Genomic DNA, 10,981 nt, shown 5'->3' on the forward strand with positions numbered 1-10,981 from the left:
CACATAGCATTCATTGTCAGAAATAGAAATAACAGTTTTTCAAAGTTGTGTTCACATGAAGTATAGTTTTCATTGTTTTTTTAAGATTTACTTTTATTGATGCATACAAGAGCTGGGTGTAGGCCAGAAGTACAGGGATAGGGGTGAGAGGATTCACCAGAGACAAAGTGGGGAACAAAACAGGCAGATCCACTGAAATACACTGCTGAAGGGAGCAGCAGGAGAGGCAGGAGAGGTCTGCTGCACCATGTGGGTCAGCTCCCTGGCTGGGGATCAAACTCTGCTGCAGTGGCTGCCAATAGCTTCAGAGTGCTGCGACTTAACCCCTTGTGCCACCAGGGAGGACCTAGTTTTCATCATTTTGAAAGAACACTCAGGGATATATCATAAGGAAATGCTTACTGGCATACCTGCAGGAATATGAAAAAGAATGTTAAGTATACTGTTGTTTATAGTAGAGATGTGGTAAAGGAGCCATGTTTTCATGACTAGCCCTGGAGAGAGAAAAGTTTTGGTTCATTCATAACCATGAAACCTCCAGTCATTTAAAGAAAATAAGATAATTTTTTCTGTAAAGTGATTTAAAATGTTATCATAGAAATATATTAGAATACGGTCATAATTAGTATAAAAGCAGGTTACAATGATCATGACATGGATAGATTTGCTTACATAGGTACATCCTTCTGTATTCTGAGTTCTCAAAGCCATATCTTGAGTTCTCAAAGCCTAAAATAAAAATAATCTCTTCTTTTCCACTCATACAGACCTTCCTGCTCAGCAAAGAAAGAGGCTGCACTTTCTGTCTGAATACTAAACTGGGTATGTCCCCTTTCACCTACATTTCCAGAAAGATCTGTCTGCTGGCTTTGTTCCACAGCTCCTCTTTCCAGTCTTCCAGCTCTAATTTCAAACTGAAGTTCAGATTTCTGTCAGTAGGTGACACCCATGCATCACAACCATCGAAACTCTCTTCAAAGAGGTTTCATGACATGGTGAAGGATGGATTTGGACTTTTGGTGGTGAACTTAATATAGTATATAAACATCTCAATTCTCAACAATGAATACCTAAAACATATATTATCGTGCAATGTGATCTCAATAAAGAGACATATTGAAACAACAAAATACAATATCCTTCCTGAAACTCAGCTTATTAACTAATGTACAAAATGACTATCTGGAAAAACAAATAGAGATTAAAAAAAACTGTAAAAACATACTCACGCATCTATATATGGGTCTGGGCAGTTGTGTCAAGGGTGATAGGCAGGGGATTACAGACACAGGATGGGATAAGTCTGGAAGCCTGTGTGTGTGTGTGTGTGTGTAATGGAGTGTGAATACCTTGCTGTCTCGGAGGGACCCCAGTTCCAGTATGGACACTGATGAGGGTGGAAATAACTCCAAGAACAGGATGTTCAATATATACATGAATTTTCCAAACAGAACAGGAATCAAGTAAAAATAAAAACTATTCCAAGATGTTTATTATCCTTTGCAAAATGTACTCCTTTCATAAAAGAAAAATGGAGATGGATGCAGCTGGGTGGCCAGTTCCAGGATGTCAGCTCTGAGAGTCTCAGATCAGGGAGCTCAGCAAGGAAAACAGAGCAATAAAGATCAGAATATTGGCTTACTGGTCTCAAACAGAGTTTAATGGAATTTTTCCCCAACTGGAAGCAAACCATTTGTGTCTATAATTTTCTGGGATGTTGAAAACTGAACTTGGAATCCAGCCACAATCTGAACTGAAGATAAAACTGTACTAGTGAGGCAGGTAATTGAGCTACACATAGAGACACAACTGTCAGTTCTATTTTTAATCTACTTCATTTTCCCATGACATTGAATACAATGAATGCTTTTCCAAGTTAATTAGCATATGTACACTATCATCATCATCAAGAGGGACTTTTGAATGAGCTCTAGTGGGCCCACAATACCAGGGAAGTGCTAAGGGACCATTTCTCCAGCCCTGGAAGCCCATCTTCTAAGAGCTGGGGTACAGGCCAGAGATCCGGGGGTGAGAGGATTCACCAGAGACAGAGTGGGGAACAGAACATGTAAATTGAGTGAAACACACTGCTGAGAGGAGCAGCAGGCGAGACAGGAGAGGTCCGCTGCGCCGTGTGGGCTGCTCCCTGGCAGCCGGGGATCAGAGATCGAACTCGTGCTGCAGAGGCCGCTGACCGCCTCATAATGCAGTGCCCAACCCCTTGCACCACCAGGGAGGCCCCATGAAGCGCATCTTCTAGAAGGTTACTCTTACTCTGCCTCCTTGTGAGGGCCGGGCATGGAATCCCATTCCAATTCTACTTATGGAAAGGTGACATAGGTTCTGTCAGCCTGAGTGTGGTCATCTGAAGTAGAACCCACAGTCCTTCCTCACTATAATCCTGAAGGGGTAAATGAAAAAACTTAGCCAGACTATGTGGCATATACTTGGATTTGTTTATTTTTCACAATATAAGATTTCTTTGCTCAGGTGTAGTCACCATAGTTTTCCCACCACTAAAGTGCCCACAGTCTTCCACCACACTCTCTTCCCCATTGTTCTCTACTCTCCCCCTCTCCCTCCCCTCCTGAATGTCTCCATCTACCATGCTCACAGTTTGTCTTTGATCTTTTGTTTGGTTTCTCTAGATTCCACATGGAAGTGACACCACCCAGCATTTCTCTTTCTAACATTGTTTGCAAAACAGAACTCCTGACAACAAATTCCACTGCTCCCTATTTTATTTTGTCTGAGAAAATCTTCTCTTTCACTTCTAAAGACTATTCAAAGGTTATGGAATTCTAGATTGGTGTTTTTGTTCATTTCTGTGTTTCCATGTCTCAACCTTCTTCACAACAATTATTCATACACCAGCTCATACAGGTTTTTATTCATTTCACATGGGGATATGTGAAGTCTCAGGGCTTGAAGAACTCAGGATGGGATCTTGCTCAACACTTGTTAAGAAAGCATGTCTGGGGCCTCCCCTGGTGACGCAGCAGTTGAGCGCTGGGTTGCGAGGCTGCCCGCAGCCTCTGCAGTGCCAGTTCGATCCCCGGCCACCAGCGAGGGTCCAACAAAAAAAAAAAGAAAGCATATCTGTTGCTTGTTATTGGGACTGGAAGTTCAAGTACTTCTGTCTACTCTATCTTAGTGTCAGAGAAAAGAAACACAATATTAAGGAAAACATAGTGAAGATGAATACTGGATGGAACAATGATTTATTCACATAGAGAAGAGACAGAGCCAAGTCAGAGAGCTAGCTTCAGTGGTGAGTATTAGACCCCCACGGCCAGCAAGACATTCCTGGAAGCTGACACAAGGCAGCTGGTCTGAATGTACCCCTCTCCTGCAGGACCCTGACCCTTCCATATTGGGTACAGAAAGGTGGGAGCATGCCTGAGGGCCATTGGCATAAACACATAAGCAAAACAAAGGAATACTCATTAAATCTGTAACAGAGAGAGATATTCCCCCAGAAGATGACAAACCTGGCACAAACTGTGTGGGCTCTTTATCTCTTGGTAAGAAAATGTTCTTGGCCCAAGGTGAAACACAGGGTGACGGGCACAGAAGTTCTCGCTGTGTCCCCTCAGCTCCCTGCAGGCTGTGGGATGACACGGTGTCCCGGCCCAGCTCAGGCCCTCAGCCCTCAGCCCCGCCCACACACAGCAGGCTTCTCTGGCGGTCCTGTTGCTGTCACAGGCCTCGCACTGGCACTACGAAGGAGGCACAGCTGGAATGGGGGATGGAGCACTGCTGAGGGCCTGCTGGGGCCACACAGTGTAGCTTGTGGTTTTCAGAATGTTTCTCTTCAATTGTCCAGTGGCTCTGAGGGGCATCAGAATTTCTTTTCTATAGATTAAAAGATAGCTCAGAGAGCAAAGTACATATTCAAAGAATTCTAAGGAGGAATCAAAAGGACATAGAATCTAACTGGAAGGGGCTTCCATTGGCCAATTCCAATACAATTTGAGCATCAAAACGAATAAAATTATAAGTAATAATTATAGTGCCAGATGGTACTGCTTTCAGCAAACTAGGAATCGACGAATCACACAGATTTAAATAAAAAATGAATAAATAGGGAGAAGAGAAACTCTATGTCCAGTCATATTTTCATTAATAAAAATGGAAGGAATGAGGGAAATGGAAAAGCAACACTTGATGACTATCTTCGAAATAAGTAATTCGGGTTCAAATTATAAAATGATGCTCAATCTGCACCGAATCCACAGCAGTCTCCAAGTCTCCATGGTAACCGTGCTGGCCAAGCCAAGCTGGAAAACACAAACAACCACCACCGATTTGGTTCCAATTATGTGCAAGGAAGAGAATAGGACTGAAACAACCACAAAAATTAATCTCACGTAATCCTCACAAAGATTCCAGACAGCATCAAAAATAAACATTTGCATGCATACATACTCATAAATGTACAGCAAGTCCTTGAATATTGTTTCCTTCAATGTCATTTCATTATAATGTTGATGAGGAAAAAAATCCTTGCCAGCACTGAACATCATTGTTAACTGAATGTCATTTACGTTGAAGTTGCAAGAACCTATTACAAGAACCTATGGATGACATTAAGTGAGGACTTACTGTACATGCTATCTCTGATCTGTCTCACCATCCCAGAACCCAGGAATTCACTGGAGTAGATTTGCTGGGGGACAAAAAAAAGCCCCACAATTCAACTGGTTCAGTTCTAACTGCACATATGAAGTTGAAAGCGACCGTAACTATATTCTCTTAGTGAATGATTTTTGTTGAGATGAATTGTAAAATTGTCTTTGTGACATTTTTCTCCCTAGTTTCAGTACCTTGCCAACAACTAAAAGCTGATATTAGAAACTCAGTCAAGTACATTTTATACATCAAGTAGCTTTTCTATCCTAAACAAGTGTGTGTTTTCAACCGAAAAATTACTAATGGCTGTTATTAAACATTTGACTGCTGAGAGTTCCGTGAAAATACAATTATTGGGAATTTCATCTACAAAATAATGTCATTTATAGTAGAATCCAAAAAATGACACCAAGATAATGACACCCGGGGAGCAGCAGGGGATCGAACCGGCGCCGCAGAGGCCGCGGGCAACTTCGCAACCCAGCACTCAACCGCTGCGCCACCAGGGAGGCCTTCTTTTGACCTTTTTTAAAAGTCTTTTGCCCATACATGCGTGTGTCTACTTCTGTACTCTATTCTTTTTCCTTTGAGCTGCTTGTCTGCCTTGTTGCTACCACAGTCTTGATTTCTATACGTTTATAATGAGCCTACAAATCTGAGGGTGCTCATCCTCCAACTTTATTCTTTGAAATTATGTGCATTTGAACAAGAATGTCAGTATTGGCCTGTCAACTAAAACAAAAAAGACTTGTAAGATTCTTCTTGGGATTGCAATGAATTAATAGATCAATTTGGGGAGAAGTGATATCTTAACAATAATGAATCTTCTGAGCAATGATGACAATTGTATCTCCACTTATTTAGGTCGTCTTTAATTCTTCTGAGCAACATTTTATAGTGTTCAGTGAACAGGTCTTGCACTTCTGTGAAAATACATTTGTGTGGCCCAAAGTCCCAGAATTTTATTTGAATGGAATAATAAATATTTCTGTTTCTTTTTGGTCTAGCTTCTTGCATTCAACCTATTTATTTTAGAGTTGTCCGTTTTGTAGCGCCTCCCCTGGTGGCGCAGCGGTAGAGTGCTGGGCTGCGAGGCTGCCCTCAGCCTCTGCAGCTCCGGTTCGTTCCCCGGCAGCCGGCGAGGGTCCCACAAAAAAAAAAAAAAAAATTCTAGGACTTGAAAAACTAAGCTATAATGACAGTCAATCAGTGGTTGCCTGGGTACACAGCAGGGAAGGGGAGGCAGGATAGGTGTAACTGAGAATTGAAACTGTTCTGAATTGGGAATATAAACTAAGCTAAGTATTTTGTTATTGAAGGAGCTATGCTTGGGTCTCTCTCTATAAATAATAAAACACAAACAATTTTTGCAAATATGAAATTTTATAACTGACATTTTAAACAAACATTTGGACAACTTCCTGATTCATAAAATCTTCTATTATGAAATGGTTAAAAATGTGGCTACTGGGGAAAAACCCATATTACAATCTCACATTGCCAGGAAGACATTTTAATCAAATGCCTATTTTGACACCACCATCTGAGAGAAACATGAGACTCATTGAATAATATTTACCACAGCGAGAATAATTTAGGTATATTTATTCCAAATGCATGTTAAAGATAATAGTCCCTTTTCAGGCTGGACGATTCATTGCTTGCAGACAGAAGATGGCATCTCTGAGACAGGCTTCAGGGTTACTACAAAGTATGTAACTGCTGATACAATGAAATTCCACCTGCTAAACTTCTTCTCCTATGAGATCAGAATAGCTTCTACTTTTAGGTCAGTTTGTGAACCTCACAGAGACTATTTCACATCAGGCTTTTGTTCAGTTCTGTGAACTCACTTGAGATTTCAGATCCCACCAGGGATGTGAGGTGCTGGGGTCTCCTGGGGACTGCTGCCCTTGAATGTGGAGCAGAATTTTCAGCATCTGTGTCCCCAGGACACAGATCCCTAATCCCATGACATGAGTTCAACCATGGCAGGGGACAGAGCCAGCAACCTCGGGATTTCCTGGAGTAACTATGTGCCCAGCACAATGCTAGACACTAGGTTAGTGACAATGACACTGATGCAATGGTGTCTTGATCCTAACAATCACATGTTCCAGTGGGTTTCTTACCAGGTCCTTTTCTTAGCCTTTGCTCCTCTACTCCCTAATAAAGCAGAAAAGGAATAAGAAGTGGAGTAGCCTGAATTCATACAGACATTCATGATTTGGCAGTAAACACAGAGTAAGAGGCTTACTCATGTGCTATCAGTGAATGCTCATGACAACCCTTTAAGCACAGCGATGCTTTAAACATTCTCATCCCCATGTGATGGAGGGGGAAGCTGGAGCTCAGAGAGGGTGGTTAGCCCTCTACCTCTTCCACCATTCCTTTAGAAGGGGATTAGGCCTCCCTGGTGGTGCAGCGGGTTGAGTGCAGCACTGTGAAGCTGTCCGTGGCCTCTGCAGCAAGGGTTCGATTCCCGACGGCCAGGGAGATACCCACATGGTGCAGCAGACCTCTCATGTCTTGCCCTCTGCTCCCCTCAGCAGTGTATTTCAGTCAATCTGCCTGTTCTGCTCCCCACTCTGTTTCTGGTGAATCCTCTCACCCTCCTGCTCCTTTGGCCTGTACCCCCATTCTTGATTAAATAAAAATAAATCTTTAAAAGAAATAGAGGGCCTCCCCGGTGGCGCAGCGGTTGAGTGCTGGGTTGCGAAGCTGCCCGCGGCCTCAGCGGCGCTGGTTCGATCCCCGGCTGCTCCCCGGCCACTGGAGGAGGGTCCCACATGGCGCGCAGACCTCTCCTGCCGCCCGCTGCTCCCCTCAGCAGTGTACTTCGGTCCTTCTGCCTGCTCTGCTCCCCGCTCTGGCTCTGGTGAATTCTCTCACCCCTCCGCGCTTCTGACTGTACCCAGTGCATGTATAAACAAAAAACTAACTAACAAACAAACAAATAAATAAATAAATAAAAGCATGCCTCTATAAAAAAAAAAAAGAAATAGAAGGGAAGTAGCCCCTGGACACCCCTGTATCAGGACACTTCACTCACTGGAGTTGGGCAGGACCCCAAATGCTAACCTATGATAGAGCTGGGACACAGCGGCTGGAAAAAGAGGTGACTTGGATCTGGATCCCTTTGTTTCCCCTGCAGGCAATGTGGTTCATCACCTCCAGTGGGAACCTGCACCCTCAACTTAGTTCCAAATACCTGAGGTGGAACCTGCTCTTCTGGCAAGGTCAAGTCTATCTCTCTAGAAAAGCCTTCAGGGTCATCAGTCTTCAGGGTCGTCAGATTTCTATGACAACCGCAACGACAACCGCAACGCAGAGGCATGTCCTTCACGCAGGAAATGCCTCTGCTCTAGCATTTACCTGCAGGCCTTTTGCTTGAGAGCAAAACGCCTTCAGTTCTCAGGCCATCCCGTGAGAAGGCATACTAATTAGATGCACTAGACTGGAACCCGGGGAATTGGTGGAACTCTGTCAAGTTTGGTGGAACAAAGCATGTCCCTGCCATTAGGAATTTTATTTTTTAATATTTTTGAACAGTTACACAATTATGTGAATATTTTATTACTTCAAAAGCACTTAACAAGAAAGTGTAAGTATGGCTTCTATAGGAACATTATACCTGTACTTGGTATCCAGCTCGCATACTTCAGTTTTGTAAGGAAAAGCAGGCTTTCAAGTTAAACAATTTCTTTTTTTTTTTTTTTTGTGGGACCCTCGCCGGTGGCCGGGGAACGAACCAGCACTGCAGAGGCTGTGGGCAGCTTTGCAGGCCAGCGCTCAACCGCTGCGCCACCAGGGGAGGCCCTCAAGTTAAACAATTTCTAACCCAAATTTTAATCCCAAGGACACTCACAAAACATTACAACTGACGGCATTAAAAAAAATCTTGCACAGTAGCTTAAAAGTTCAGCTCTACAGTGTACCCTTAAACTGGCAGGAGATTTGCATTTTGAATAGTCTCTCATTTCCACAAGAAAAATGTTATTAAAACTTAAGTATTGAAATTTCGTAGATTCTACATCAAATGGGCATTCCCTATCCAGTGCGAAAGTAGTTGGATTAAAAACAAAAAACAGGGCCTCCCCGGAGGCGCAGCGGTTGAGCGCCGGGTTGCGAAGCTGCCCGCAGACTCTGCTGCGCCGGTTCGATTCCCCGCTGCTCCCCGGCCACTGGAGGAGGGTCCCACATGGCGCGCAGACCTCTCCTGCCGCCCGCTGCTCCCCTCAGCAGTGTACTTAGGTCCTTCTGCCTGCACTGCTCCCCTCTCTGGCTCTGGTGAATTCTCTCACCCTCCCACGCTTCTGACTGTACCCAGTGCTTGTATAAATAAATAATTAAAAATAAATCTTTAAAACAAAAAAACCAAAAAACAACAACCCCAAAAAAAAACCCTCTAATCTAGGTTTTCAATGGTGCAGCTTTTATTTTTACATACTGGCTTGTGTTCACAGCAGCTTTTCAACATTGCTTGTTTAACTATGGCAGCCTGGGACATCCTAGCTATGGAAAAAGGAAGATCTTTGTTCAATTTTTGCCAGTTCTATTTCTGCAATATTAAACATCACACTTTAACTGGGCAGATTTAGAAGTTTACTATTGGTCCATGCAAGACTAAAGAAAGTTCAAAGCAGGGCATCCCTGGTGGCGCAGCGGTTGAGCGCTGGGTTGCGAAGCTGCCCGCAGCCTCTGCAGCGCCGGTTCCATCCCCGGCTGCTCCCCGGCCACTGGAGGAGGGTCCCACATGGCGCGCAGACCTCTCCTGCCGCCCGCTGCTCCCCTCAGCAGTGTACCTCGGTCCTTCTGCCTGCTCTGCTCCCCGCTCTGGCTCTGGTGAATTCTCTCACCCTCCCGCGCTTCTGACTGTACCCAGTGCTTGTATAAATAAATAAATCAATCTTTAAAAAAAAAAAAAAAGAAAGTTCAAAGCAATTTCAATTTTGCCTAAGGAAAAAATTGTGAAGTAACAATGTTTTATATTACATGTGTCATATGATCCATTTCAAACCGTAAATGCATCCTTTATGTGGCACTGTCTCAAGAGACAAACAAATGCAAACAGCTAGAAAACCCAAAAATGTACCAAGCTTTTAAAGTCTCAAACAAAATTTGAATTTTCTGTGCTTATTCCTGTCAAATGAAGTTACTTCCCGTACTCCACTCCTCTTGTGTACTGACCTTCTGTTTCCTTTTATTTGGCCAAGATCAGCTATGAGACCTAGAGAAGCATTGGGGTGGTTTGTGATTTCTCTCCTGAGACAGTGATTTCTCTTTTCTACCTCCAGGAAGGGACGTGCTCTTCCAATAATCATCTCAAGGGACATGTACGCCATGAAGAAGGTGGACCATGATTTCTACTTCTCTTTCACCATTTGACAGTTCCATGTTCACACAGCAGCCACTTAGTCCTCCCACCTTGCTCTCTGACAGCATTGGTTGCATCTTGGGGCTCTTCAGGTTCAGCAAATGCAAACTCAGGAAGGCTTCTAGTAGCTCCCACACTTAGGAGTGGTCCATGATACCCAAAAGCTCATTCCAATTCAATCTTGTTATCACTGTTTCCAAAATTACCTACATAAGCCTTTCGATTCAAGGGACAAGAATCACAATGCATTTCAAGATCTTGGGTTAGAAATGTAGAAGCTCAGATCCATACACCTTCTTTTTTAAAAAGAATAGATTTGCTTATTTATGCACACAAGAACTGGGGTACAGGCCAGAGGTGTGGGGGGTGAGAGGATTCACCAGAGACAGAGTGAGGAACAGAACAGACAGATTGACTGAAATACACTGCTGAGGGGAGCAGCGGGTGAGAGAGGAGAGGTCTGCTGCGCCATGTGGGTAGTTCCCTGGCCAGGGATCAAACTCATGCTGCAGTGGCTGAAGATAGCTTGATAGCGCTGCACTCAACCCCTTGTGCCACCAGGGAGGCCCCCAAATCCATACACCTTCTAATGGATCTTCCCACCTGACTCTTACATGTTCTTGCTGATCCCATGTCCACAAAATGGTGGGATGCAGGGGTGTATTATCAGTACACAGTGACCCAGAGAGGTATCCTAGTGTTTTCAGAGATGAGCTAGCCCTTGGAGAGTGGACATATAAAATCACAGGACATGCTAAGTAGTCATCTGTGGTAGAAAAAAGAAAAGATTGCCTATAATCATGTGATTGAATGATCTGGGAACACACAGAAAAAGTCATTTAAGCAATTGGGGAATTATTTAAAGGAAGCAGACCTAGAATAGTATCGTTATTAATAGACAAAAACTTAATCCATTGAACTATATATTATCTTGTCTGTGGAGTTGTGGCTTTTTTTTTTCATAGAAGAACT

General features: G+C 43.5%; 1 pseudogene; it reads right to left on the reverse strand.

The window, feature by feature from the left end:
* Positions 1-9,777: 9,777 nt before the first annotated feature.
* Positions 9,778-10,258, reverse strand: LOC119245568 (serine/arginine-rich splicing factor 3-like; annotated as a pseudogene).
* Positions 10,259-10,981: the final 723 nt, after the last annotated feature.

The sequence above is a fragment of the Talpa occidentalis genome, unplaced genomic scaffold (genome assembly GCF_014898055.3).
Source record: "Talpa occidentalis isolate TD23 unplaced genomic scaffold, MPIMG_talOcc4v2.1 talOcc4.15, whole genome shotgun sequence".
Classification (NCBI taxonomy): domain Eukaryota; kingdom Metazoa; phylum Chordata; class Mammalia; order Eulipotyphla; family Talpidae; genus Talpa; species Talpa occidentalis.